Below are 6,036 nucleotides of genomic sequence, written 5' to 3'. Positions count from 1 at the left end.
TGTCGGACGTCCGGAGCCTAGAGGTCGTCGGACGTCCGATCCTGGCCGGTCGTCCGGAGCCTGGAACTTCTTCTTCATCACTTCTTCTTCTCCGTATTCACGTCCATCTTCCTCTTCTTCTTCTCCTTGCTCCTTAGCTTGTCCATGGTATCTGAGTATGCACAATGTGTCCGTATGAGGTAGTAGCCATGTCTCATGTGCATCGAAGTGGAAACGTGAGAGGGGTGATGTCACCTCGGCTTCGAGAGCTCTTGCGCGTGCTCATGTCATGGGTCGGTGAGACGATGGTAGGTCCACGGGATGACCTTGGGATGCTCCGCATCATCTCCCCTCCCTTGGGGAAGATTCGTCCTCGGATCAAATTCTTCATCACCATGGTAGGGAGAGAGATCTTTGACGTTGAAGATGTCGCTCATGGAGTACTTGTCGCGTGGAATGTCGATCTTGTAGGCGTTGTCGTTGAAGCGTGCAAGCACCTTGAAGGGTCCATCCGCTCGTGGTCGAAGCTTGGACTTGTGTTCTTGTGGAAAGCGGTCCTTGCGAAAGTGTAGCCACATGAGATCACCAATGTTGAAGACCATAGGTTGCTTGTTGAAGTTGAGCTTGGTCGCAAGGCGTTGAACTTGGCGCTCGATGGTGTTTCTTGTATCTTCATGCACCTTCTTGAAATGAGTCACACGTGCACTTGCGTCCAAATTGATGCGCTCTTGGAGTGGTAGAGGGAGAATGTCCAATGGGGACAAAGGGTTGAATCCGTAGACGACCTCGAAGGGGGACTTGCCGGTTGTTGAGTGTCTTGCTCAGTTGTAGGCGAACTCGGCGATAGGTAGGCACTCCTCCCACTCCTTGATGTTCTTCTTGATGAGTACTCAAAGTAGAGCGGAGAGTGTGCGGTTGGTAACTTCTGTTTGGCCGTCAGTTTGTGGATGATACGCCGTGGAGAAGAGTAGCTTGATTCCGAGCTTGGCGCATATGGTCTTCCAAAAGTAGCTAAGGAACTTGACGTCGCGGTCCGAGACGATAGTCTTTGACACTCCATGTAGACGCAATATTTCCCTACAAAAGAGATTAGCGACATGTGAAGCATCGTCTATCTTGATGCAAGGAATGAAATGTGCCATTTTTGAGAAACGGTCCACAACGACAAATATGGAATCCTTCCCATTTCGAGCCCTAGGCAAACCAAGTACAAAGTCCATGCTAATGTCTTCTCATGGTTGATATGGAATTGGTAGAGGCATATAAAGGCCATGGGATTGAGCTTTGGACTTAGCTTTGCGACATGTAGAGCATCGGTTGGTGACGCGGTTGACGTCGCGAAACATCTTGGGCCAAAAGTAGTTCTTCGAGAGCGTGGCGAACGTCTTGTCTCGTCCAAAATGTCACATTAAGCCTCCTCCATGAGATTCCTGCAAAAGCAACAAACGAAGAGAAGACTCGGGGATGCAAATCTTGTTATCTCTCATAAGATATCCATCTTTGATGTAATAGCGTTCCCAAGAGGTGTGCGTCAAACACTTGGCATAAGGAGTAGCAAAGGTAGGATCATGCTCATACAAGTCTTTTATATGCTCAAAGCCAATGGCATCTAACTCAAGTTGAGTAACAAGCATGCATATGCGGGCATCCGCCATAATGTTTTCTTTACCTTTAATGTACTTGATGACATAAGGAAAAGACTCAATAAATTCACTCCATTTAGCATGACGCTTGTTCAACTTGGTTTGGCCCTTAAGATACTTGAGCGTTTCATGATCGGTATGAATGATAAACTCATGATGGCGAAGATAGTGTTCCCACTCATGCAAAACGCGGACTAAAGCATATAGCTCTTTGTCATAGATGGGGTAATTGAGTTGCACGCTGGAGAGTTTCTCACTAAAGTAAGCTATGGGGCGCTTCTCTTGCGTTAACACACCTCCTATGCCATTACCACTAGCATCGCAATGAATCTCAAAAGGTTTGTCAAAGTTGGGTAAAGCAAGCACGGGAGCATGAGTAAGCAAATTCTTAAGCTCATTGAAAGCGGTATCTTGGGATGGTCCCCAAACAAAAGGCGCATTCTTCTTGCTCAAAGCATGCAAAGGCGAAGCAATGGTGCTAAAATCTTTCACAAAGCGACGATAGAAACCCGCAAGGCCAAGAAAGCTACGTACTTGTTGCAAATTGGTTGGTTGTGGCCAAGTCTTAATAGCGTTGATCTTGGACTCATCAACATGAACACCCTTAGAAGAAACAACAAAACCCAAGAAAACAAGCTTCTCAACGCCAAAAAGGCATTTCTCCATATTAGCATAGAGATGCTATTTTCGAAGAGTTTTCAAAATGGTTCGGACATGGGTGACATGCTCTTTGAGAGACTTGCTAAAAACAAGGATATCATCAAAGTAGACCACAACAAACACACCAATGTAAGGGCGAAAGACATGATTCATAAGACGCATAAAAGTACCCGATGCTTCCGAGATACCCATAGGCATGACTAACCACTCACACAAGCCAAACTTGGTTTTGAAAGCGGTTTTCCATTCATCACCCTCTTGTATGCGTATTTGATAGTAACCACTCTTAAGATCAATTTTCGAAAAGATAGTGGCACCACTAAGTTCATCAAGCATATCATCAAGGCGTGGAGTGGGATACCTATAACGAATGGTGATAGCATTGATAGGTCTACAATCGAAGCACATGCGAAAGCTACCGTCTTGTTTTGGCACAAGAATGACCGAGACGGCACAAGGGCTCAAAATTTCACGCACATGTCCGTGGTTTATGAGATGCTTTACTTGCCTTTGTATTTCTTTGGTTTCTTTGGGGTTGACGCGGTAAGGAGCTTTGTTCGGAAGCGGTGCTCCGGGGATGAGGTTGATGCGGTGCTCAATGCCTCGTAGTGGAGGTAGTCCCGGAGGTAGCTCATCGGGGAAAACATCGTGAAATTCCTGGAAAAGAGAAGACAACACTAGAGGAAGAGTGTGAGAAGTGTTAGTTTGTGGTGCATTGTCCTTGCACACAAGGACGTAGTGTAGGACACTAGGTGGGTTCTCACACACTCCTCTTATCTCACTTTTGGTGGCAAATAGGACTAAGTTCTTCTTTTCGCTCATTGTGGAGGTGTTCGATTTGGGCTTGTGGCGCTCACTCTCTTTTTGGTGGCTCGCTCTCTCACTATGATCTCCACGATGGGTGGCTTGCTTGTCGGCGATCACTTGGCTTGGCGACATTGGACGTAGGACGTACTCCTTGCCCTTCATCTTGAAGATGTAGTGGTTCGATCGGCCGTTGTGGAGGACTCCTCTATCAAATTTCCATGGGCGTCCAAGGAGAAGGTGGCAAACGGTCATTGGAACGACGTCGCACTCCAAGGTGTCTTCGTAGGCGCCAATTTTGAAGGAGACTTGTACTCGATGCTCGACTTGGATAGTGCCGGAGTCGCTAAGCCATTGCACTTTGTATGGATGTGGGTTCTTCGTCTTGTGCAATTGGAGCTTGGAGCAAAGTTCTTCACTTGCGAGGTTATGACAACTCCCTCCATCGACGATGACCTTGACAGATCGTCCATTGATGCCGGCCTTGGTGTGGAATATGTGGCATCTTTGGTCTTCTTCTTGGTGATGTTGGAGAGTCAAGACCTTGGAGACAACAAGAGCGGGACTTGAATCTTCATCGCAAAAGACTTGTTCCTCTTCATCGTTAGCTTGCCGGTGCATGGCGACTTGCTCAAGAGCGTCCATTTCTCCTTCACTCATCGAGTCATAGGTGCCGTCGTCGTTGAGGATCATGGTCCGCTTGTTGGTGCACTTGTAGGACTTGTGGCCTCGGCCTCCGCATGTGAAGCATTTGAAGGAACTCGTCTTGACGGTCTCATCGGTGGGGGTTGAGGATGATGAAGATATCGGCTTGAAGTTGCTCATAGTAGGAGGATGGCTTGGAGTTGACGAAGCTTTCTTGGAACTCGACTTGTCGATGTTGCTTGTAGAAGGCTTGATAGACGGTGTTGGAGTCGTTGAAACTTGGTTGTTGGAGAAGCCGTAGGACTTGGATGAGAACTTGGCATACTTGAAATCGTCTTGTACTTGACGTTCCGCCTTTGTAGCTTGATGCACTACCTCGATGAGGTTCGAGTATGGTTGGAAGTCGGCGATCTTCTTGATAGGATGGCTGAGTCCATTCAAGAAACGTGCCGTAGTTTGCTCATCGTCTTTCGTGACATTGGCTTGTATCATGGCAATCTCCATCTCCTTGTAGTACTCTTCAACGCTCTTGGTTCCTTGCTTGAGTAGTTGGAGTTTCTTGAAGAGGTCGCGGTTGTAGTAGGTAGGCACAAAGCATGCTCTCATGACATCCTTCATTTGCGCCCAAGTAGTGATGGGTGGTTCACCTCTTGCCTCTCGGCGCTCGATAACTTGTTCCCACCAAATGAGGACATAGTCTTGGAACTCAAGGGATGCCATCGCGACATTCTTCTCTTCTTCATAGTTGTGCAAACGAAAGATTTTGTCGACCTTCAATGCCCAAGATAGGTACTATTCGGGATCGTTGCTTCCGTTGAACTTGGGCATGGTGAACTTGAGCTTGCCGTAGCGTTGCTCTTCATTGTGTTGGGGTCAAGGATGATGACGTCCATGTTGTTGATAATTGTCCAACTCGTGGTGCTCTTGGCGTGGAGGGTTGTCGACCTCATGTTGGACTTGTCATGGAGGATTCCATTGTCTTCATGCTCTTGATGAACTTGATGTTCTTGGCGAGCTTGTGGAGGAGCTTGTCAAGCTTGAGGAGGAACTTGAGGAACTTGACGATGCATGCGATCTTGAAATCTTCGTTCATGAATTTCTTCACGAAGTGCTTCTTCTTGTTCATAGCTTGTCGGCCTTGGTTGGCTGCGGCTCGACTTGAATCTTGGAGGGCTTGTTGCACCTCAAGTGCTTGAGCTTCACGGAGTTGTTGTTCTTGGCATTGTGCATCGGCATCTTGTGCAACTTGGTGTAGACGCACTCGCTCTTCCTCTTCATGTTGGCGTTGTCGTTACCGTTCTCGTGCTAGCGCAAAAGCCTCTTGGGTTTGACGTCGTCGGTGCTCTTGAGAGTCGGTGTTGTAACACCCACGATGCGGCTATATCTCCCACGTGTCAGAGCACGACTTAGAGGCATAACCGCATAGTAGGCATGTCACAAGAGGGGTAATCTTTACACATCCCATGTACTGAATAAGAAAGGGATAAAGAGTTGGCTTACAATCGCCACTTCACACAATACATAAATATAGCATTACATCAACCAGAATACAATCAAGGTCCGACTACAGAACCAAAATAAAGACAACCCCAAATGCGATAGATCCCGATCGCCCCAACCGGGCTCCACTACTGATCGTCTAGAAAGGAAACATAGTAACGTCCTGAATCCTTGTCGAACTTCCACTTGAGTTCGGTCGCATCCCCTGGACTGGCATCATCGGCACCTGCATCTGGTTTTGGAAGTAATCTGTGAGTCTCTGAGACTCAGCAATCTCACACCCTCGCGATCAAGACTATTTAAGCTTATGGGTAGGAAAAGGTGGCGAGGTGGAGTTGCAGCAAGCACTAGCATATATGGTGGCTAACTTACGCAAATGAGAGCGAGAAGAGAAGCAAAGCACGGTCGAGAAGCTACAAAGATCAAGAAGTGATCCTGAAACTACTTACGTTCAAGCATAACACGAGACCGTGTTCTCTTCCCGGACTCCGCCGAAAAGAGACCATCACGGCTACACACGCTGTTGATTCATTTAATTAAGTTAAGTGTCAGGTTTTCTACAACAGGATATTAACAAATTCCCATCTGCCCATAACCGCGGGCACGGCTTTCGAAAGTTCAAAACCCTGCAGGGGTGTCCCAACTTAGCCCATCACAAGCTCTCACGGTCAACGAAGGATATTCCTTCTCCCAGGACGACCCGATCAGACTCGGAATCCCGGTTACAAAACATTTCGACAATGGTAAAACAAGACCAGCAAAGCCACCCGAATGTGCCGACAAATCCCGATAGGAGTTGCACATA

The sequence above is a fragment of the Triticum urartu genome, chromosome 6 (assembly GCF_003073215.2).
Source record: "Triticum urartu cultivar G1812 chromosome 6, Tu2.1, whole genome shotgun sequence".
Lineage (NCBI taxonomy): Eukaryota > Viridiplantae > Streptophyta > Magnoliopsida > Poales > Poaceae > Triticum > Triticum urartu.
The sequence above is the reverse complement of the archived record's forward strand: the minus strand, read 5'-3'. Positions refer to the sequence as shown.